Below are 24,184 nucleotides of genomic sequence, written 5' to 3'. Positions count from 1 at the left end.
TTTGGGACCTGAACTCAACACTTAACCAAATAGACCCAACAGACATCTTCAGAACCCTCCATCCTAAAACAACAGAATATACATTCATCTCATCTGTACATGGCACATACTCTAAAATCAACCACACTATCAGCCATGAAACAATGCTCAGCAGATGCAAAAAACCGAAATCCTACCAACCACACTCTCAGACCACAGTGCAGTAAAAACAGAAATCAATTCTAAGAAGATTGCTCAAAACTATACAATTATTTGGAAATTAAGGAACCTGCTCCTGAATGACTTTTGAGCAAACAATTAAATTAAGACAGAAATCAAGAAATTATTTGAAACAATAGCAGAATTCATCTTCCTCTCAAATGCACAGCCCTGAAAAAGACTGATATTATGTACTTTGCAGCACATGGATGGATCTGGAGGTGATTATCCTAAGTGAACTAATTAAGGGAGAGAGAACCAAATACTGAATGTTCTTGCTTATAAGCAGGGGCTAAACATTGAGTACACATGGACATAAAGAAGGGAACAACAGACACTGGGGCCTACTTGAGAGTGGATAGTGAGAAGAGAGTGGAGATTGAAAAACTACCTACTAGATACTATGCTTATTACCTGGGTGACAAAGTAATTTGTACACCAAACCCCCGTGACACCCAATGTACTTATATAACAAACCTGCACATGTTTCCATGGACCAAAAATAAAAGTTAAAAAAAATAATATTTTTCAAAAATATCTATGAAACATGCAACTCGTCATTTGCTTTCAATTATTTTGGATGTATATCCAGGAGATGAATTGCTGGATCATATGGTAATTCTATTTTTTAATTTCTTAAGGAACCATCACACTGTTTTCTCTAGTGGCTGCACATTCTACATTCCCACCAATAATGGACAAGAGTTCCAATTTCTCTACATCCTCAGCAACACTTGTTACTTGATTTTTTAATAGTAGCCTTTCTAATGGGTGTGAAGTGGTATTTTGCTGTGGCTTTGATTTGTATTTCTCTTATAATTAGTGATGTTGGGAATATTTTCAAGTGCTTTTTGTATTCCTATGTCTTCTCTGGAGAAATATCTATTCAATTTGTTTCCCTAGTTTTAAATTGGGTTGTTTGATTTTTTTGTTCTTTAGCTATGGGAGTTTTTTAATACCTTCTGGACATTAACCTTTTATCACATATATTATTTGCAAATATTCTCTCATTTCATGGGTTGCCTTTTCATTCTGTTGATAGTGCCCTTTAGTGCACATATGTTTTTAATCTTAATGTAATTCTTTTTTTTTTTTTTTTTGCCCCTGCTTTTGGTGTCATATTCAATAAATCATTGCCGAATCCAATGTCATTGAAGGTATTCCCCTACATTTTATTTTAAGACTTTAGAAGACTTCAGATTTAGCTCTTATGTTTGGGTCTTTGATACATTTTGAGTTAAGTTTTGTGACTGGTATAAGGCAAAATTCTAACTTCATTCTTTTCCATATGCACATACAGTTTTCCCAACTGTCTTTTCGACAAACTATTGGGAAAACTGTATGTGCATATGGAAAAGAATGAAGACTACTCTTTCCCCCTTCAAATGGTCGTGGAAGCATTGGCAAAAAGCATTTGATTATATATAAGCTTATTTAGGGGCTCTCTATTCTATTTTATTGATCTATATGTCTGTCTTTACGGCAATAGTCCACTGTTTTGATTTCTGTAATTTTGTTGTAAGTTTTGAAATCAGGAAGTGTGAGGCTTCAAACTTTGTTGTTCTTTTCCAAGATTATTTTGACTGTTCAGGGTTCCTTGAGATTTTATATGAATTATAGGACAGATTTTTCTATTTCTGTAAAAAAAAGCACCATTGGTATTTTGATAAGGATTATACTGAATCTGTAGATCACTTTGAGTAGTATTGACATCTTAACATTATTAAGTCTTCCAATCCATGAACAGGGGATATCTTTTCATTACGTCTGTCTTTAATTTCTTTCAGCAATATTTTATAGTTTTTTGGTGTAGAAGTCTCTTGCCTTTTTTGTTACATGTATTCCGAAGTATTTTACTCTTCTTGATTCTATTGTAGATGGAATTGTTTTCTTAAATTTTCTTTTTCTTCAGGTTTTTCATTGTTTATGTGTAGAAATAAACCGATTTTTGTGTGTTGGTTTTGTATTCTGCAACTATGCTGAATTATTTTATATTAGTTCCTTTTTTTTTTTAAGACAGGCTCTAGTTCTGTCACCCAGGCTGGAGGGCAGTGGCATGATCATAGCTCACTGCAGCTTTGACCTCCAGGCTCAGGTGATCCTCCTGCCTCAGCCTCCCAAGTAGCTGGGAATATTTGGGAGGAACATGCCACCATGCCCAGTTAATTTTTTATATTTTTATGGAGATGGGATATTGCCATGTTGCCCAGGCTGGTCTCAAACTCCTGGGCTCAAGCAATTTACCCACCTTGACCTTCCAAAGTGCTGGGGTTACAAGTGTGAACCACCTCCTATAATAGTTCTAACAGAGTTTTGTGTGTGCATGTGAAATCTTTAGGGTTTTCTATATACGAGATTATATTGTCTGCAAATGGATAATTTTACTTCTTCCTCTAAAATTTGAATGCCTTTTCTTTTTGGTTTTCTTGTTAAATTTCTCTGGCTAAAACTTCCAGTACTATGTTGAATAGACTTGATGAAAGTGGGTATCTTTGTGTCATTTCTGTTCCTGTGGAGAAAAAGCTTTCAGTCTTTCACTACTGAGTATGATGTCAAATGTGGGCTTTGTGTAAATGTTCTTTATTATGTTGAGGTAGTTTCTCATATTACCAGTTTGTTGCGTATTTTTTATCATTAAATGGTGTTGAGTTTTGTCAACTGCTTTTTCTACATCAATTCAGATGATCATGAGATTTTTATTCTTCATTCTGTTAATGTGGTGCATTACATTGATTTTCAATTGGGGAACCATCTTTACATTCCAGGAATGACTCAATCATGGTATATAATTCCTTTACAGTTGAATTTGGTTTGCTCATGTTTTGTTGAGGATTTTCCATCAGTATTAATCAGGGATATTGGTCTATAATTTTCCTGTAGGATCTTCATCTGGCTTTGGTATCAAGGTAATGCTGGCCTCATAGAAGAAGTTTGATACTGTTACTTCCTTTTCAATCTTTTTGGAAGAGTTAGAGGAAGATTGGTGTTAATTATCCTTTAAATATTTGGTAGAATTCATCAGTGAAGCCAGCTGTTCCTGAGCTTTTCTTTGTTGGGAGGATTTTGATTACTGATTTGATTTCCTTACTAGTCATAGATCTGTTCAAAATTTCCATTTCTTCATGATTCAGTCTTGGTAGCTTGCGTGTTTCTAGAAATTTGTCCATTTCATCTAGTTTGCCAAATTATTGGTATATAATTGTTTATATACATGTGCTCTCTTGTAATAATTTTTATTTCTTTAAAATGAGTAGTAATGTCCCCTCTTTCACTTATAATTTTAGTTATTTGAGTCTTCTCTCATTTTTCTTAGTCAATCTAACTGAAAATTTGTCAATGTTGATTTTTTTGAAGAACCAACTCTTAATTTTGTTAATTTCTCTGTTGTTTTACTATTTTTTATTTTATTTATCTCTGCTTTTATGTTTATTATTTCTGTCTTTCTGTTGTTTGGGTTTAATTTGTTCTTCTTTTCTAGTTCTTTAACATTTAAAGGTAGGTTGTTGATTTAAGATTTTTCTTCTTTTTTAATGTCCTTATAGCTATAAATTTCCCTTTTAGTGCTGCTTTCACTGTATTTCATTTTTTAAATGTTGACCTTTCACTTTCATTGTCTTAAGATATTTTAAAATTTCTCTTGTTGTTTCTTCCTTGACCCATTGGTTATTTAAGAATATCTTGTTTAATTTCCACATATTTGTGAATTTTTCAGTTTTCCTTTTGCTATTGATTTTTTATTTTCATTCTATTGTGATTGTAAAAGTTACTTTGTACGACTTCCATCTTTTTAAATGCATTAAGACTTTTTGTGGCCTCACATGTAGTCTGTCCTAGAGAAAGTTCCATGTGAACTTGACAAAAAAGGTGTATTCTGCTATTATTGGATGGAGTGTCCTGCATGTCTTTTAGATTCAATTGCTCTGTGGTGTTGTTCAAGTTCCTTATTTCCTTGTTGATTTTTTCAGCTAGTTGTTCTCTCCATTGTTGAAAGTGGGCCTACTGGAATATTGAAGTCTCCTCCTACTATTGTAGAGATGCCTGTTTCTCTTTTCAATTCTGCAATATTTGCTTTATATATTTAGAAGCTATGAAGTTTGATGCATATATATTTATAATTATTGTATCTTTTTGGTTAATTAAAAATTGTATATTTTTTGTTAATTAATCCTTTTTCATTATATAATATTCTACATCTTTTTATGTTTTTTACTTTTTTTTTTTTTTGAGATGGAGTCTCACTCCGTGGCCCAGGCTGGAGTGCAGTGGCATGATCTCAGCTTACTACAATCTCCTTCTCCCAGGTTCAAGCAATTCTGTCTGCCTCCGCCTCCTGAGTAGCTGGGATTACAGGTGCCTGCCACCAAGCCCAGCTAATTTTTGTATTTCTAGTAGAGATGGGGTTTTGCCATGTAAACCAGGCTGGTCTTGAACTCCTGATCTCAGGCGATCCACCCACCTTGGCCTCCCAAAGTGCTGGGATTACAGGCATGAGCCACCGTGCCTGGCCTAATTTTTTTATTTAAGGTCTATTTTGTCCAGTATTAGTTTAGTCAACCCCTGCTCTCTTCTGGTTAGTCTTTGCATGGAATATTATTTTTCATCCTTTCATTTTCAATCTCTGCATGTTTTTAAGTTTAATGAAAGTTTCACGCGGATAACATATTGTTGGATGTTGTTTTTCTGTCCATTCAGCCAATCTATATCTTTCAATTTGGGAGTTTAATTCATTTACATTTAAAACAATTACTGATAGGAAATAACTTACTATTGCTGCTTAATTGTTTTCTCCATGTCTTATAGTTTTTTTTGTTGTTGTTGTTCCTCATTTCCTCCCTTACTGCCCTCCTTCGTGTGTAGTTGATGTTTTGTAGTAACATACTTTGATTCCATTTTCATTTACATTTAAGTATATTTTATAGATACTTTCTTTATGGCTACCATGGAGATTACATGTAACATACTAACATTATAACAATTTAAGCTGATAATTTAACATCAATTGCATACAAAAACTGTACTTGTTTACATATCTTTCTTGCCCACTTTATGTTATTGATGTCACAAATTACATCTTTATATATTGTTTACCCATTAATATAGATTTGTGATTTTTTATTCTTTTAACTCTAAAATGTTGTAGAAGAATAAAAAGCAGAATTAGGTACTAAAATGACAATAATACTGGTTTTTATATTTGTCCATGTATTTACCTGTACTTTATATCTTCATATGGCTTTCGGTTACTATCTACCATCCTTTCATTTCAACCTAAAAGATTTCCTTTAGCATGTCATGTAATGGTGATAAAAAATGCCTTCAACTTTTGTTTATCTGAGAATTTCTTAATTTTTCTGTAATTTTTGAATGACAGTTTTACCATATGTAAAATTCTTGGTTGACAGGTTTTTTTCCCCCCTTCAACCCCTTAAATGTATCATCCTACTGCTTTCTGTCCTACATGGCTTCTTCTGAGAAATTATTTTATTAAGGATTCCTTGTACATGATGAGTTGCTTTTCTCACTGCTTTCAAGGTTCTCTCTTTGTCTTTTGACAGTTTGATTATAATGTGCCTGCTGTGGATCTCTGAGTTCATGGAGCTTCTTATATTTGTATATTTATGCATTGCCTCAAATTTGGGAATTACGCTAGGGGCAGGTGGGGCAAGGACAAGTAAAAATGTTACAAAATTTTCTACCATTTGTAATTTCGGTTTTTAAAAAATTGGCTATTTGCTTGGTTGCTGTAGATCTTTGAGTGATTTCCAGACCTCCTATAAAGTCATTTTAGTCAATTCCTAGTTGTTTATTTAATGATGCCATAGGAGGACAAGGGCTTGGAGCTTCCTACTGTGCCATGTTGCTGATGTCACTCCCATGATGAGATTTAATAATATACATGTAAGAATCAAATTAGCATATTATTAACTTTTTAATTTAAAATTATTATAGATTCAAAAGAATTTTCAAAAAAAAAAAAAGTACAGAGAGTTCTGTATTCCTTTTGTCCAGCTTCCCTCAGTGGTAACATCTTACATAATCATATTGTAATATCAACACCAGAAAGTTGACATTTGGCAGTTAAAAAATGACATTCATGGCTGGGCGCAGTGGCTCATGCCTATAATCCCAGCACTTTGGGAGGCTAAGGTGGGTGGATCACAAGGTCAGGAGTTCTAGACCAGCCTGGCCAAAAAGGTGAAACCCAGTCTCTACTAAAAATACAAAAATTAGCTGGGCGTGGCGGCTCATGCCTGTAATCCCAGCTACTCGGGAGGCTGAGGCAAGAGAATCGCTTGAAACTGGAAGGCGGAGGTTGTTGTGAGCCGAGACAGCGCCACTGCACTCCAGCCTGGGCGAAAGAGTGAAACTCTGTATCAAAAAAAAAAAAAAAAAAGAAAAAAGAAAAATGGCATTCACCCAGTACTCATACTCATTCCTAGAGGAATCCTCATCTTCTCAAATTTTAAAAATGGTCTCCATCTTGCCTCAAGGTTGTAACAGAGGCCCTGACTGTGTCAAATTCTAAAATAAGGTGCCAGAAAATTTATGGAAGGCTTGCACACAAGGTGGCAAAAGTTGATTTGCTCCCCTCAGATTATTATATGCACAGGACATACAAGATTAACAAAGATAAGTTGTTGAGTTGATGAGGACTATTTCTTTAGAGAACAAGTTGTTGCAATACTGTGATGTTTCCCATCTTGTTCCTTTTCCTTTAAGTCAAGTTGGGGTAATTTAAGAAAACCACCTGGATAGCTGTACCCTCTGGAATTTGGGGGCTTCAGGGATTCAACTGGAATTGGATTTATAAGACTTCCTTGAGGGCAAAGTGAGAAGAGAGGCTACTGCAGAAGTGAACTGCATTCTCATCGAGTTGATGGGATGCACCAGAGTAAGATTTCTTGAGAATCTGGTCCTTAATCCTGTCAGGCTCAATGCCCTCTTTTTATAATAAATATTCTAACATATCTCTTTAATATCCTGAAATGAAATATATAGATAATACAAGCTACCTACACACAACATTTCAAAAACAAAGGTGTAAACCAAACTGTAATGTGAAGGTGAAATGAATAAAAGCAATTTATAATAAAATAATAAACATTTCAGTATACAAATCCTTTGGCATGACTATCCTAGATCACATAATGAATGAAATGCTTGCAACTACTTGTAGTGAACAAGTCTGGATCGAAGTGAGTAACAATATTTAATTTAATATAATCAGTATCTTTTCTTTATATTTAACCATTTGAAATAAAGATTAAGTATATTCCTATACATACATACAGAACCACCATAATTACAACAGCTACTGATCACGTCTTACACAAGTGTGTCATATTGGTTATTTATATACCACACATGGTGTGTCTGTTAGTGAAATGATTTTTTGAAATGACAAACAACTCTTGGGAAAGTTCTGAACAAAACAATGTATAATCGTCCTTTAATTTATCCAGTGTTTTCGATTTTGGAAAATTTAGTGTACAGTCAATCAAGGCAAAAATGTTTTATATTTATGGGTTTTATTCAAGTATACATGAATGTCCAACAGGTCATTTGAAAGCCATGCAATATCTGCAACAAGAGTTCATTTGCTGGCAGAAGCCTTGTTTCTCAGACCTGTATATAGCTAATGCCATTAAATCTCATTCCCCACCATTGCAACAGCCAAATGTGTCCCATGAATTTCCAAATGCCCCCAGAGAGTGGGCCTCTTCTGTTGAAAACCACAATTTTAGATTTTAGTGGACCTTTTCATAACTGAAAAACATCAAACAAGTTATGAGATCTGTCCAGGATTTCATCAGGGCTGAGGAAGAAATTGACAGAGGAGTAGTAGTAAGAAATAATAAAATTGCTTCTTGCTTGCACCCTGTAGAGTTTAGTAGGTTTTAACAAACTATTAACAATGTATTAACAAAGATACTAGCAACACTGGTCAGTAAACAGCAAGTAAAAGGACTTTCAGGTAGAAATAAACTCACTATATTTAAGGAATAGTAAGATGGCTGGAATGACTGGAGTATAATGCCAGTATAGAAAGTAAGAGAGTGAAAAGATATGAGGTCAAAGAGCAACTAGATTATGTAAGGCCTTGGACAAGAGTTTAAATTTTCTTTGAAATACAATGGGAGACAGAGCTGCGACATGAACTGATTTGTGTTTATAAAAAAGCATAAAAGTTATACTGATCGGAAGATTGTGGATTGTAAGGAAATAAGAATGGTTGCAGGGGAATATTTAAGAGGCTATTTCATTCTTCTAGGCAAGAGCGGGGGCTAGGGTGGTAGCAATCAAAAACTAAAACACGGCTAGGAGGTCAAGGTGATTGTACCTCCTGATGAACGGGTGTGGATGGGAAAAGGAGGGAAGCCATAATGACTTTGACGGACTAGAAGAATGATGAAGCCCTTGACTGGGATAGGAAAACACTTGAGAATATAATCTGATAAACCATTAAAAAGACAACTGTTTTCCCCTTTTATTAAAATATGTCTTTTTAGGAGGAAGACAAACGTGTCATGTACACAGATGAGGACTTCCAATTAGAAAATAGCCATCTCAGGACCAAGCATGGTGGCTCACGCCTGTAATCCCAGCACTTTGGGAGGTGGAGGTGGGTGGGTCACAAGGTCAGGAGTTCGAGACCATCCTGGCCAACATGGCAAAATCCCATCTCTACTAAAAATACAAAAAAACAGCCAGGCGTGGTGGCACATGCCTGTAATCCCAGCTACTTGGGAAGTTGAGGCATGAGAATGGCTTAAAGATGGGAGGTGGAGGTTGCAGTGAGCCAAGATCGCGCCACTGCACTTCAACCTGGGTGACAGTGAGAGACTCTGTCTCAAAAAAGAAAATAGACATCTCAGAATCTTCACCATCACTGTCATTAATACCTTTAAGCATAAACTGGGCTAAATCTACCTTTAAGCAATTTCCATCTGATTCAAATCTAAATTTTGCCTCTCCCTTGTTCTTAAACCAGGATTTCAACATAATTCCTTCATCTGTAAAACTTTCATAAGAATAACCAATTTCACAAGATAATATGAGAATTAATTATTGAATGATTACATAAGTCTCAGCAAATATTAAAACTGATATTTCAAGGGCTGCTATTAAAATGGAAAAGTGCTTTTTTTGCTATCTCTGGATTCAGCAGGAGAAAAATTAACAATCATATGCTCATTCTCATTAAATCTGGGGAACAATTATGGAACTCTATGTGCCAGACACAGGTGTTGGGGGGAATTGTGCGTGGGTGGGCATAACGATGAGCCAGATGGGCATGGCTGCTCTCCCAAATAAGCCCCCAAGTTGTTGTCCATACACGGAAACAAAACTGAAAGCAACCTGAATTAGTACTGAATTTAGACTAACTGAGGTGAACAAAAGTGTCAAAGTATTATATCTGTCCAAATTGTTGCAGCTCCTTCAAGGTGCCATTTTATTTTCTGGCAGAGGCCAGATATCATTTTTTTTTTTTAAGTTACCTGAGGCTCCCAGTTTCCAATGTGTATGTGGCCCTTTTGGGCACTGCTAGAATGAACACACACATTAGTTCAGGCTCTGTGGGACAAAGTTGAATAAGGGAAAGAAAGGCCCGGATCACAAGATAAGGTTACATTTGGTCTGATGGCAAAGGAAGGGGTACAGCATGAGGGCAGTTGGGATTCAGTGTTGGGAAAGGAGGTAATGATGGGTGAGAGAAGCAAGCAGATGAGGGTACCAGAAATCATTTCGTCTATTACACTATTTTTCCTAGGGCTGGCTGATGGGGGAGCTGGCAGTGGAGTGGTTAACTTGGGGGAAACAGGATTTTATTCAGTCTCTCTAAGGTGCTAGAGCAGTGAGAAGGTTTTCTCCTCTATTCCTCTTTCCCATTGCTTCACTAGTCACCCCTTCTGCCCTTTGCCTACTTTTCTCAGTGGTGAAGCTGGAGGAATCAAACATAACCAAGGGAAAGCACCCACCGGTGGTACTCACTGATTAAAATCTTTCCTAGTGAGCCATTTGGCCTTCACACCTCACCTCCTCACCCAGGGATTTGGAGCCTCAGGAAATCCTTTGATAAACAGACTTCCTTTTGTCTAAATGAAAGCAACAAGGAGACAAAACCAAGACCTTAGAGGGAGTTGCAATCTATTCTTAACCTCTTTTGCAAGACAGCTTGCTTGGGCTGAGAAAATAAGTAGCGTCTGTTCTGAGCTGTTACTCATAAGTATTAGGTTGGGTTGAAGAAGTGCTCATGTGGAAAGGGGGAGTAAATTAACTACACAAGTAAGTTTCTCAATTGCTTCTTCAATTTTTGGAAAAATTAACAGCCTACTGGACCTGTGCAAATTGTTGGTGGTCACGGTATGGCTGACAGAGATTATTACAAATAAAGTGCTTGCCTCTGGTCGAAGTTCACACCAGGCTTGCACATTCTTGCAGAATATTTGGCTATAGCAGGCCCCTTCACTCTGAAGACCAAATGTATCTTTTGTACATCCATGGCAGCATGCATGAATTTGCTTAATGAGGCCTGGGGCTCTCAGTGTTATCTGGGCATAGGGCTTAATCAGCTGCACACAATTAGGCACACAGCATGTGCTCAAGAAGTGTTGGGGTGGGGACTCCAGTGTTATTTCTTTGCCTTATTCCATTGTCCCTATACTCCCCTGCCCACACACACATACACATTCCCTGATACATCTTCCCCCCTCCTCATTCTTACAGCTGTTTATTGGCCCATGCCTGCACTCCCTCGGGCTCTCTTAGACTATCTCAATACCATCCCAGTTGATCTTGCTGCCTCTGGTTTCTCCTCAGAAGAGCCCTGTCACTGGTCACTGGATGTTCACTGTAAACCAGGCATTAGGCCAAGTACTTCACATGTATTATCTCATTAACTTCAAAACAACCCCGTGAAGATGCCCAGTTTACAGATGTGAAAGCCAAGGCCCAGGGAGCTTATGCAAAATGCCCTAGGAAACAGAGATAGTTGAGGTGGAATCAGCATTGCACTCAAGACTGCCTGATCCCCAATCCCGAGATTGGAACCATCACAAGTTCTCTAGTTCACCTTTCACACTGATCTTTGTAGTATGATCTTTGTAAAGCACACTTAGTACCATATTATTCACCTCCTTAAAGCCTTCAATCATCCACCCCAGTACCATGCCCGTAAATCAAATTAAACCATTTGCCTCAGATACTCAGACTGTTTCCATGAAATTGTTGTAACTTCCCAACTTTGCTTGGCTCTAGTTTCTTATTCCATTTCAGCTCTGCCTAGGTCCCAACCTGTGGGATGTTTCTCTTCTATTTCTTCTGTCTCCTGTCTGCTTGGACTTGCAATTAAGCTCAGCTTTTCCAGATTTGACTCTTGTAGTCCTCTAAGTACTCACGTGTCTCCCTTTTCTGCTCTTGGTTTCTTTAAGCAAATGGCCCCTCATATGACTCCTTGGGCTTCCGGGATCTCATCCTGACATTTGTTCCATCAATGTTCCCATCTGCCCACATGCCAAAATTTAGCTGCATGGATTGATGGAGTCTTTAACACTCTGACTCCAAATGAGTTTTCCAGCCTCACTTTCTGCTTCTTCCTTAGGGTATATAAGCCTTTATAAATGATTTTTTAAAAACATTCAGTAAATTATCAGCTATTATATCTTTAAATATTGTGTCTATACTGTTATTTCTCTTTTCTTCTTCTGAGACTTCAATTAAATGTAAACAAATATTATTATGGAGTTCTCTATGTCATTTATTCTCTCTTCTGTATTTTCTATCCTTTTTTCTCTCCATATTTCAATTTGAATATTTTCTGATTTACCTTCTAGTTCACTAAATCTCCCTTCATCTGGAATGCTTATACATGGCTGGTGAGAATGTAAATTAGTACAACCTCTATGGAAAACAGTTTGGAGATTTCTTCTATAACTAAAAGTAGATCTACTATTTGATCCAGCAATCCCACTACTGGGTATCTACCCCCCCAAAAAAAGAAGTCACTATATCAAAAAAGACACCACAAAAAAAGGCATCACTGCATGTTTATTGCAGTACAATTCACAATTGTGGACATTGTATTTGCAAAACTGTTGTAAGAAGTAATTTGAAGTCGAAATGAATGTTATTGTCCTCCAGAGAGGATTTATGTTTGATTCCATCAAGTGCTTGTTGGCACTAGCAATAGGGAATAGCTTCAATTCAAGTCTAGTGATTGGGGTAATGATTCAAAGCTGAGCTAAAGTCTGAAAAATGAATATCTTCTTTAGGTCCCCTTTAGGGACCCTAAAGGAGACTCCAATCCCTGTCTACCCAGTCCTGCGAAGCTGCTAATAATGTTATTCAATGTCTTAACTACTTAGTCTTCTCCTGAAATGAGAAAACACCCCAAGAGAAAAACAAGGTCCCAGTGACGGTCTTACTTTCTGGAACCTCTGCTTTCACCCCATCTTGGCACTGTAATTTTTCACTTTTTTTTTTAGTTTTCTGATGCCTTTATGAAGATGGTTTTTATATTTTGTCCAGCTTTGTTAATTGTCATGAATGGGAGGGTTGGTTTGACTTTTCTAGTCCCTGATTATCTGAACTGCAGTGAAATCATATCATTTTAAAAGCTGCTGGCTTTCATTATAGAGAATTTCACAGATGTCTCACCCTCCAAAAATCTACAGTGCAAACTGGAAATTGCTGACAACTTTGTCATGTAAACGATACAATTCAGCCCATCTTGAAACAATATAAACAAATAAATTTACACATAAGCAAACTAGTTACAGTGCACCAAGATTTCCACTAACCCTCATTTTGCTCATAGCACAGGCTTCCTTATTCCCTAGTTATATTAACCTTATCTTACAGCTTTGTTTAATGAAGCATTATAGTATTTTGCCATGTTGGTTACTAGTAACCCACTGCCCACAATATTTAAACCTCAGGATCCAGTTTACAAAATGTAAACACAAGGAGGGGAGGAGGATATACAGCAAATTGAGATTTTGTCAGTGGTCACTGGTCCCAAATGGAGTGTAGGTCATTCTGTTTCAAGGGATTCTTAGGCTATGAAGATATTGGTAGAATGTGGAAGATGTACAACAATTAATCTTCTTTAAAAGTACATTTAAATCTGAGTTAGCAAAATGGATTAAGGACTTAAACCTAAGACCTGAAACTATAAAAATTCTAGAAGATAACATTGGAAAACCCCTTTTAGACACTGGCTTAGGCAAGGATTTCATGACCAAAAACCCAAAAGCAAATGCAATAAAAACAAAGATAAATAGCTGGGATCTAATTGAACTAAAGAGCTTTTGCACGGCAAAAGGAACAGTCAGCAGAGTAAACAGACAACCCACAGAGTGGGAGAAAATCTTCACAATCAATACATCTGACAAAGGATTAATATCCAGAATCTACCGCAAACTCAAACAAACCAGTAAGAAAAAAACAAGCAATCCCATGAAAAAATGGGCTAAGGACATGAATAGACAATTCTCAAAAGAAGATATACAAATGGTCAACAAACATAAGAAAAAATGCTCAACATCACTAACGACCAGGGAAATGCAAACCAAAACCACAATGCAATACCACCTTACTCATGCAAGAATGGCCATAATCAAAGAATTAAAAAACACTTGATGTTGGTGTGGATGTGGTCAACAGGGAACACTTCTACACTGCTGGTGGGAATGTAAACTAGCACAGCAGCTATGGAAAACAGTGTGGAGATTCCTTAAAGAGCTAAAAGTAGAACTACCGTTTGATCCGGCAATCCCACTACTGAGTATCTACCCAGAGGAAAAGAAGTCATTACTTGAAAAAGATACTTGCACACGCTCGTGTTTATAGCTGCACAATTCACAACTGCAAAATCGTGGAACCAACCGAAATGCCCATCAATCAACAAGTAAATAAAGAAACTGTGAGATATATATATACATATATATATATATATACACACACATATGTGCGCAATGGAATACTACTCAGCCATAAAGAGGAATGAATTAACAGCATTTGCAATGATCTGGATGAGACTGGAGACTGGAGACTATTATTCTAAGTAAAGTAACTCAGGAATGCAAAATCAAACATCGTATGTTCTCACCAATATGCGGGAGCTAAGCTATGAGGACACAAAGACGTAAGAATGATACAATGGACTTCGGGGACTTAGGGGGAAGAGTGGGAGGGGGCGAGGGATAAAAGACTACAAATGCACTGCAGTGTATACTGCTCGGGTGGTGGGTGCACCAGGATCTCACAAATCATCATTAAAATACTTACTCATGTAACCAAATACCACTTGTACCCCAATAACTTATGGAAAACTTCAAATAAAATGAATATGAGTTAAAATAATAGTTTGAAATCTAGAATGGGAAATAAAGCCATCAGTGTAAATACCAGAAAGATTGCTAAATTTGGAGGTCAATATCTGAAATGGTTTTTCCTCTAGATAGATACTAGTTTTTTAGTATAAATAATTTATAAGTACTTAAAATCATATTTGGTTTAAATTTTAAAATATTTCTGAAATTGCATTTGGATTATTTGATTTTACTATCATTCAGTTTCCTTGTAAACAGTTATGATCAATATTATATGATAATACATGAGACAATATTTTTTAAAGAAAAACTATCTTACCTCTCAAGTTAGTTTTTCTCTCTTTCCCATTAGAATCAAACTCAAAACTTCAAGACTACTATACTAAAGTATTCTCCTACTTAAAAACAAACAAACAAACAAACAAACAAAAAACACAATAACTTTTTCATGAAGGGGGAGGGAAGCAACATGCCCCATCACATTAAATCTTTCTTATTGATGCTTCCCTTAATCTACAGTTGCGCCAGCCCATCAAAAATCAATTATGGATCTCCCCAACAGTTCTCACACTTGTGCTCTTGAGAGCTCCTAGAGAAAATCTTACAACACACAAATATTTGCAACTGGAAATTCAAGACCTCTAACCTCAGCTGGATCATCAACTCTTTCTCCCACAGCAGTGATTTCAAACTTTCACCAATCTTATTAAACCTTCAACCCACAACCTTAACTCTCAGCAGACAACTTTTCCTCAACTTCACATCAGAAACTTAAGCTATCCCCCAAGTAACAGCAATTTTTTACCCCAGGGTTTTTTATCATTTTTTTAAATGTTTTTATTGTGGAAACTTTTAAACATACACAAAACTTGAGGGGATGGTATAATGAACCCTCATGTATGTATCATCCAGCTTCAATAATTATCAACTCATAGCCAGTATTGTTTCATTGCTCACACTGAACACAGTTTTTTTTTTTATTTTTAACTGCCTTTTTAATCATTCTTTCTTACTTTCCTCCCATCATTTGTCTCAGTCCACTTTGTGTTGATATAAAAGAATACCTGAGACTGGGTAATTTATTTTAAAAAAGAGAGATTTATTTAGCTCGTAGTTCTGCAAGCTGAGAAGTTCAAGGACATGGTCCTGGCTTCTGGTGAGGGCTTTTGTGCTGCATTACAACATGGTGGAGGAGGTAAAGAGGTCCAACCAAGAGGAAAAACATTGCCTTATAACGACTTGCTCTCTCAGGAACTAATGTATTCCCTCAAGAACTAATCTAGTTTTGCATTAGTGAGAACTCACTACCGGGAGAACAGCATCAAGCTATTCATGAGGGATCCAGTCCTATGACCCAAATACCTCTCACGAGGCCTCATCTCCCAACACCACTACATGGGGGATCAAATTTCAACATGAGTTTAGATGGGGACAACAGACCATATCCAAACCACAGCATCACTGTAAAAGAAGTTTCCTTTCTGAGGTTATTCTCTGTATCAGGATCTGGATGCTATCCCTTCCAGCCTCTTGAAACATTTGTTCTATTTAAAACACTCCCTGTATATTAAGTGATTTCAGTCAGTATTTAAATATTAATTTATTTTTGTTTTAGGAATGCTGTGTGCGCTCTCTCTCTCTCTCTCCTGTATACCTTTTTGGCTAATATCCCATTTTTCACCTTCCATTTTTAGCCAAGAATCTAGAAAAGGTACTCCACACTCACTGTTTCTGTTGTATTGTTCCCGCCCACACCTCGATTCAAGCAGAAGGGTTTCCAGCCACACCACGCTGCTGAAACTGCTCTTACTGAGTTCAGTGATGCTAACTCATTTCGGTAAGCCTTCTCAACTTATGTCCGGTGACTTGTGAAACATTTGACATTGTTCCCTCTCTGTGACTAGCAAAGCTTCCTTGAACCCTTTCTTCTCCTTGATCCCATGAGTACACTTTCTCCTGTATTGCCTCCTACATTGCTGGCCTCTCCTTTCTCAGTTTCCTTCGCTGACTCTTTGTTTCTTTCATGTGGGTGTTCCCTGGGATCTTTCCTTGGTTCTCTTTGCTTCTCATTTACACTATTTTGGAGCGATCTAACCCACTGCCTGTGTCATCACCATCTGTATAGTTTTTCTCAAACATTTGGAATCAAATGCAATAATGACACACTAGGACCAACAATTTTTTAATTAAAAGATACATTTCTATTTGTAAAATGAAAAAATGCGTAATTATTACCAATGAGATACTGACAATAGTTTCATAACAGAGAAAGTGATGACATTTGTAACCTTTCCTTGCCATATCTCTATCTCACTGAATGTTGAATAGCTTGAGTTTTAGGCAAAATACCATATTTATCTGCTGCTTCTTCTTCCTCCTTTTATACTCTTTTAGAAGGTCCTAATTCACAATTTCGAGATGTAGAAATGACGTCATGTGTTTGTTGCATTTACCTGTTTTGATACTGGATTAAAGATAGACCAAAAAATTATGAAGAGGATTCTAACTAAAAATTAATGTTTTGTCAGATGCTAAGCTGAATCACATATCAGAAAAATTTAGAGGGATGAATGTTTTAGCTTGGGAAGCAGCATTAAATATATTACTGATCTGTTCTTTCGTCATATTCCTCTCTGAACATATTTCATCATATTCAGATGCAGTACTTGGAGGTGATTTAAAAATATGCTCCATGATACGTCAATGACTAGTTTTTTAACAAGTGAAGAAAATCACCCAGTGTTGGGAAACAGTCAACTCTTGGAATTGAAAATTTTACATCACAGTTTAGTCATCATAAGACATCCTATCTTATCATCACTGGAAAACCATGACTCTTGGTCCTAACAATTACATTGTTGTAATTGTTGAGTATATTTCTAAGTAATTCAACTTGAATAAGCCACTTAGAATCAGAGACTTAGTCTTTACTGGCATTATTTGTGATGAAGAGATATTATTATCTCAACAATCATTTCGAATTGTCATGTGACCAACTTCCCCCAACAGCCAGTTTAATTGAAAGTAGAAAAGTAGGCTTGAAATGATACATGTCCAGTGACCACATTTGAGCTGTCTTCACATTCTTCACTGAGAGGGGAGTGTTGTTATTCCTAATTTATAGATGATACAACCGAGATTTAAAGAGGTTAACTGACTATGCCATTGATTACACAGTAGCAAACTGGAACTTGACCCTCATCATTCTGACTCTAAGTGTTAATCTTTACCAATGTCCTATGCAGTCTCCCATGAGAGTCCCACTGCATGTAGCCAGAGTTCTTTTCTTATTTTCTTTTTCTGAGACGAGTTTTCACTCTGTCACCCAGGCTAGAGTGCAGTGGTGCGATCATAGCTCACTGCACCCCCAACCTCCTGGGCTCAAGCAATCCTCCTACTTCAGTCTCCCAAGTAACTGGGACTACAGACATGCACCACAACACTTGGCTAACTAAAAAAAATTTTTTCCAGGCACGGTGGCTCACACCTGTAATCCCAGCACTTTGGGAGGCCGAGGAGGGCGGATCACGAGGTCAGGAGATCGAGACCATCCTGGCTAACACGGTGAAACCCCCTCTCTACTGAAAATACAAAAACTTAGCCGGGCATGGCAGCGTGCGCCTGTAGTCCCAGCTACTCGGGAGGCTGAGGCAGGAGAATGGCGTGAACCCAGGAGGCAGAGCTTGCAATGAGCCAAGATCGTGCCACTGCACTCCAGCCTGGGTGACAGAGCAAGACTCTGTCTCAAAAAAAAAAAAAAAAAAAGACTTTTTTTTTTGTAGAGACAAGGTCTCACTGTGTTGCCTAGGCTGATCTCGCACTTCTGGGCTCAAGAGATACCCCTGCCTTGGCCTCCCAAAGTGTTGGGATTATAGACATGAGCCACTGTTCCCAGGCAGAGTTATTTTCTAAAACCCAAATAGAGCTGTCCCTTTCTTCTGGCTAAAATCTCTCCATATCTCTCCATAGCCCTAGGGAAAGTACAAACTCCCCCTCATTCATGTAAAGTGCCTCTAAGTCTGAATCTTGCTTCTTTCTCTGTTCTAATTACTATGGTTGCATAACAACGCTCCAAAACCTAGTAGCATAAAACAACCATTTATTATGTTTACGAATTCTTTTGGTCAAGAATTCGGATAGGATGCAGACACAGAGAAGAAGGCTCGTCTCTGCTCCATGCAGCATCAGCTAAGGCAGCTTGAAGGCTGGGGACTGGAATCATCTGAGGCTTGTTCACTCACACATCTGGTGGTTGATGCTGGAAGACTCCAACAGCTGAAGTTAAAATAGCTGGGATTTCTCAAGCTCCTCTCTGTCTTTCTCTCTCTCTTCTCAAGCTCTCTCTCTCTCTCTCTCTCTCTCTTTCTCTCTCTCTCTGTCTGTCTCTCTCATCTCTCAGTGTGATCTCTCCAGCATGGCAGCACCAGAGCTCCAAGGTGTGTATAGCTAGGAGGAGAGCCAGGCAGACACTTTGGTAACCTAACCTCTGAAGTCACATAGAGTCAGTTCTGTGTATCTTTCATTAGAAGTGAATCACTAAAGCTGGCCCAATATTCAAGAGGATTCTATGATCCTGTATGGGAAAGAGATGGTAATCAAATAGTCTCACAAATATATAATAAAGTACTGTGATACAAGGAGTAGTGACAGCATAGATCAGGATACCTGAACTGGTATCCTGTTCAGGGATCCATGGCCCAAGGAAAGTGGGATTTGAGCTGGTCCACCCACCTATCTGTCTCTCCTATGGGCATCCAAAATAGCTTTATGTGTGTGTAGCATGACTCTGATGATTATTTCTTCTAACTATTCATATCTGAGGACAAAGACTATGTCTTATTCATCTTGATATCCCCTACATCTAGTACAGTGACTGGCATGTAAGCACATTCAATATTTGTTAAGAAGAAGAAAGTATTTTAGGAAATAAGAGTGACATTTGAAAGAACTTTCTTTCCATTTAAGTATGTAGGGAAAATCTCCCATGTTTCCCATTTTTGTGACAAGATCTTAGAAAGTGTGCTAACTCTACTTGGAATGGTTTTTCTTGACTAACCAAGGAAGGAGTGTTTGCTTTCTTCCTGGTTGAACTGGCCTTAGCAAAATAGGCAAAGTTTGTTTTTCATGTTCTCAGTCTTTCCTTTGTCTGTCCCTGTGCAATTTTAAAGCATGGCTCCAATGTTTTCTGGCACTCCTACAACTAAAAGGTGAAATCTATATCCCTTTCCTTTGAATCTGGGATCTGTGACTGCTTAGCCAGTTGAGTATGATAGAAGCAATGTGCATATTTCTGAGGCTAGGCCTTAAGAAATTGGAAGTTTCTACTTCTTGTCCCTTGAGATTATCACCCTCATTACCCAGCCACCATGCTGTGAGGAAGCCCAAGCCACCTTATGGAGAGCCCAACATGAAGAGGAATCAATAGCCAGTATCAATTTGTCAGCTATATGAGTGAGCCATCTTGGAAGTAGATTCCCTGGCCCAGGTTAAGCCACCCCAGATGGCAACACATGGAGCAAAGACAAACTGTCCCCACTGAGCCCTGCCCAAATTTCAGATTCATAAACAAATGAAATAATTTTTGCCTTTTAATCCATTAAGTCTCTTAGTGGTTTTGTATACAGCAAGAGATAGAACATTCCCCTTCTTTGACCCCTCCTTTTCCCATCTTTTCCTTCCCTGTTAGTTTCACTTGCTTTTTCCCAAATCTGTCACACAATCAACACATACTTTTTACTTCTTGGGAAAGGATTTGTTCAATATTGTTATTCTTTTTATAAGAGGAACAACAAAGACTCTATCTTGTTAATTTCCATATGGACTTAGTAGAAGCACAATACATTTTATTTATTTGGATTAGATTGATTTCAGTCACTTTCACCAGTTTTCTATTATTTTTAATAAAAGATGTTCACACCACTCCCTAAACCTACTGAATCAGATATTCTAGAGTGGATCCTGGAAAGCTACATTTTTATAAGCTTCCCAGGTAATTTTTACACATACCAAATTTGAAAATCTTGCTGTACTGGTTACTTAAAGGTTGTTTGCTGTTATTAAAAGTCCAATAATAACAGATGTTGGTGAGGCTGCCGAGAAAAGGAAATGATTATATACTGTTGTTGGGAATGTAAATTAGTTCAGCTACTGTGGAAAGCAGTTTGGAAATTCCCCAAAGAACTTAAAACAGCTACTGTTTGACCTAGCAGTCCCATTACTGGGTATATACCCCAAAGAAAATCAAGCTTTCTACCATAAAGACACATGTATTTGTATGTACATTGCAGCATTATTCACAATAGCAAAGACATGGAATGAGCTTAGGTGCCCATCAGTGGTGGATTGGATTAAGAAAATGTGGTACATATATACCATGGAATATTATGCAGTCATGAAAAAGAATGAGATCATGTCCTTTGCAGCAACATGGATGCAGCTGAAGGCCATAATCCTCAGCAAATTAACTCAGGAACAGAAAACCAAATATCACATGTTCTCACTTATAAGTGGGAGCTAAACATTGGTTACTCGTGAACATAAAGATGGAAACAATGGGTCGTCGACAAAGCCTAAGTCCTGTCCTCTCACTCTCCTCCCCGGTTAGCATGAGCTTCACCACTTGCTCCACCTTCACCAACTACCGGTCCCGGGGCTCTGTCCAGGTGCCCAGCTATGGCACCCGGCCAGTCAGCAGTGCAGGCAGCCTCTATGCAGGCGTGGGGGGCTCTGGTTCCCGAATCTCCGTGTCCCGCTCCACCAGCTTCCGGGGGAGCATGAGGTCCAGAGGCCTGGCCACAGGGATGGCCGGGGGTCTAGCAGGAATGGGAGGCATCCAGAACAAGAAGGAGACCATGCAAAGCCTGAAAGACTGCCTGGCCTCCTACCTGGACAGGATGAGGGGCCTGGAGACCGAGAATCGGAAGCTGGAGAGCAAAATCCGGGAGCACCTGGAGAAGAAGGAACCCCAGGTCAGAGACTGGAGCCATTATTTCAAGACCATGGAGGACCTGAGGGCTCAGCTCTTCGCAAATACGGTGGACAGTATGGACAATGCCCGTCTTGCTGCTGATGACTTTAGAGTTAAGTATGAGACAGAGCTGGCCATGCACCAGTCTGTGAAGAGCGACATCCGTGGGCTCCACAAGGTCATTGATGACACCAATGTCACTCAGCTGCAGCTGGAGACAGAGATCGAGGCTCTCAAGGAGGAGCTGCTCTTCATGAAGAAGAACAACGAAGAGGAAGTAAAAGTCCTACAAGCCCAGATTGCCAGCTCTGGGTTGACCGTGCAGGTAGATGCTCCCAAATCTCAGGACCTTGCCAAGATCATGGCAGACGTCCGGGCCCAATATGACGTGCTGGCTTGGAAGAACTGAGAGGAACTGGACAAGTATTGGTCTCAGCAGATTGAGGAGAGCACCACACAGTCCGCCAAGGTTGGAGCTGCTGAGATGATGCTCACAGAGCTGAGACGTACAGTCCAGTCCTCAGAGATCGACCTGGACTCCATGAGAAATCTGCAGGCCAGCTTGGAGAACAGCCTGAGGGAGGTGGAGGCCCGCTATGCCCTGCAGAAGGAGCAGCTCAACGGCATCCTGCTGCACCTGGAGTCTGAGCCGGCACAGACCAGGGCAGAGGGACAGCGCTAGGTACAGAAATAGGTGGCCCTGCTGAACATCAAAGTCAAGCTGGAGGCTGAGATCACCACCTACTGCCGCCTGCTGGAAGATGGCAAGAACTTCAACCTTGGTGATGCCCTGGACAGCAACTCCATCCAAACCATCCAAAAGACCACCGCCCGCCAGATAGTGGATGGCAAAGTGGTGTCTGAGACCAACCACACCAAAGTTCTGAGATATTAAGCCAGCAGAAGCAGGGGACCCTTTGGAGAGTAGGAGGACAATAAAACGTTCAGAGGTTAAAAAAAAGATAGGAACAATGGACACTGTAGGCTACTAGAGTGGGAGAGAGGGAGAGGAACATAAGTTGAAAAACTACTTATTAGGTCCTGTGCTCACTACCTGGGTGATGGGATCATTCATACTCCCAACTCAGCATCATGCAATATACCCATGTAACAAACTTGCACAGGTACCTTCTGTATCTAAAATAAAAGTTGAAATTATAAAAAATAAAGTTCTTTGGGAAAAAAGATTATTGTGAAATTTAAATTTTAAAAGACTATAAATGCTATAAAGCATTAAGTGTGAAGCCTGACATATTATAAGAGGTCAATAAAGGTCTGCTTTTACTATCATCACCAACATCATCGTTGTTTTTAATTTTTTAATTTTTTTAAAGGCAGAGTCTCACTTTGTCACCCAGGCTGGAGTGCAGTGGCATGATCTTAGCTCACTGCAGCCCCAAACTCCTGGACTCAAGCCGTCTTCTTACCTCAGGCTCCTGAATAGCTGGGATTATAGGCAGGAGCCATCGCACCCAGGCATCATTGTTATTTTCAAAGATTATCTCTGGGAGAGTTTGGGAGATATCATACTGACATGTCTTTGAGAGCAAGCAAGTTGTATGCTGGTTTGCGTATTAAATCAGGTAGGCAGTTGTTGCCTACAGAATGCTCTTGGCTCCAGGTATCAGACGGAGGATTGCAGTTACTTACAGGAGATCAGAGTAAGTTTAAGCAAAACATTCTTCAGTATTTACCCACCTGGCTCAGGTACACACATGCACATGCAAGAGACAGGACATAATGGCTCATCTGGTACATGTTCTGGCAATTGGAGTAAATCACTGAATCTGAGCTTCTTTAGAACACCCCCAACTGGGGATCTTCATATATTTGGAAGAAGATGCCTACAAGGAAATCCTAGTAAACATTTGGCCAAATTCCCCTGTTTTCTTCTGGGAATATTAGGGGCTTGACATCCTACTTCGATATTGGAGCAGATGTACTGGCTTATGGGCTGAAAGTTTGAAAAGAGATTTGGACAGGCTGACTGAAAATCAGCCACAGTTTTTAAGAAAAGTCAGCACACTCTGCAATTTATTTTTCTTTGGATGTGGCTTTTATGAGCATCTGTTTAAGTGGAAAAGATTCGGTCTAGATTATTAAATCTCGATTAGACTGAATGCTTAGAGAACAGGGTATTTTGACATCGAAATTTATTGATTTACTTATGATTAAAAACATCCCATTCTCTTTCAACCCTTGTTATTAAAAAATAACAACACTCTAGAGTATTCTGTCTTAATAAGAATAGTGTAGCAAATAGTCTGAATCTGTGTGAATTACTTAACCTCTCTGTGCCTCAGTTTCCTTATATTTTTTTAAAAGGAAGAATGATAGTAACTCGAAAGATTGTTGGAGATTAAATTAGTTAATATATGAACGTGCGTAGAACACTTTTTGGCACACAGGAAGCACAAGGTAAGTGTTAGCTATTTTATTATTGTTTTTGTTATTAATTATTGTTATTTGTAAAGAAATTATGTCACTAGGCAACTTTTCTTTTGGTACAGACCTATAGCTAAAGATGTAACTGGAAGAACTATGGAAATCAGGTTGATGCAAGGAAAACTCGACTATTCCCTAAGAGTGAGATAAGGATCTTTTTTGTTCACCTCTAAATCTTCATAATCTTGCATCATGCCTGATCTGGCACACGATCGTGTGCTCAATAAACCATTGAATAAAT

The 24,184-nt window shown here is 38.4% G+C and overlaps 1 long non-coding RNA gene and 1 pseudogene across 1 annotated transcript in view; one reads left to right on the top strand and one right to left on the bottom strand.

Moving 5' to 3' along the window:
- Positions 1 to 17,897, bottom strand: part of LOC116272125 — a 64,291-nt gene extending 46,394 nt beyond the window's left edge. The window contains exon 1 of the long non-coding RNA XR_004180844.1: positions 16,258 to 17,897. This is a non-coding gene — a long non-coding RNA (uncharacterized LOC116272125). The remainder of the gene's footprint in view (positions 1 to 16,257) is intronic.
- Positions 17,898 to 21,024: 3,127 nt separating this feature from the next.
- LOC101006646 lies at positions 21,025 to 22,548 on the top strand (annotated as a pseudogene).
- The last annotated feature ends 1,636 nt before the right edge of the window (positions 22,549 to 24,184 follow it).

This window comes from Papio anubis, chromosome X (assembly GCF_008728515.1).
Source record: "Papio anubis isolate 15944 chromosome X, Panubis1.0, whole genome shotgun sequence".
Lineage (NCBI taxonomy): Eukaryota > Metazoa > Chordata > Mammalia > Primates > Cercopithecidae > Papio > Papio anubis.
This window is presented reverse-complemented; position numbering and strand designations above follow the sequence as displayed.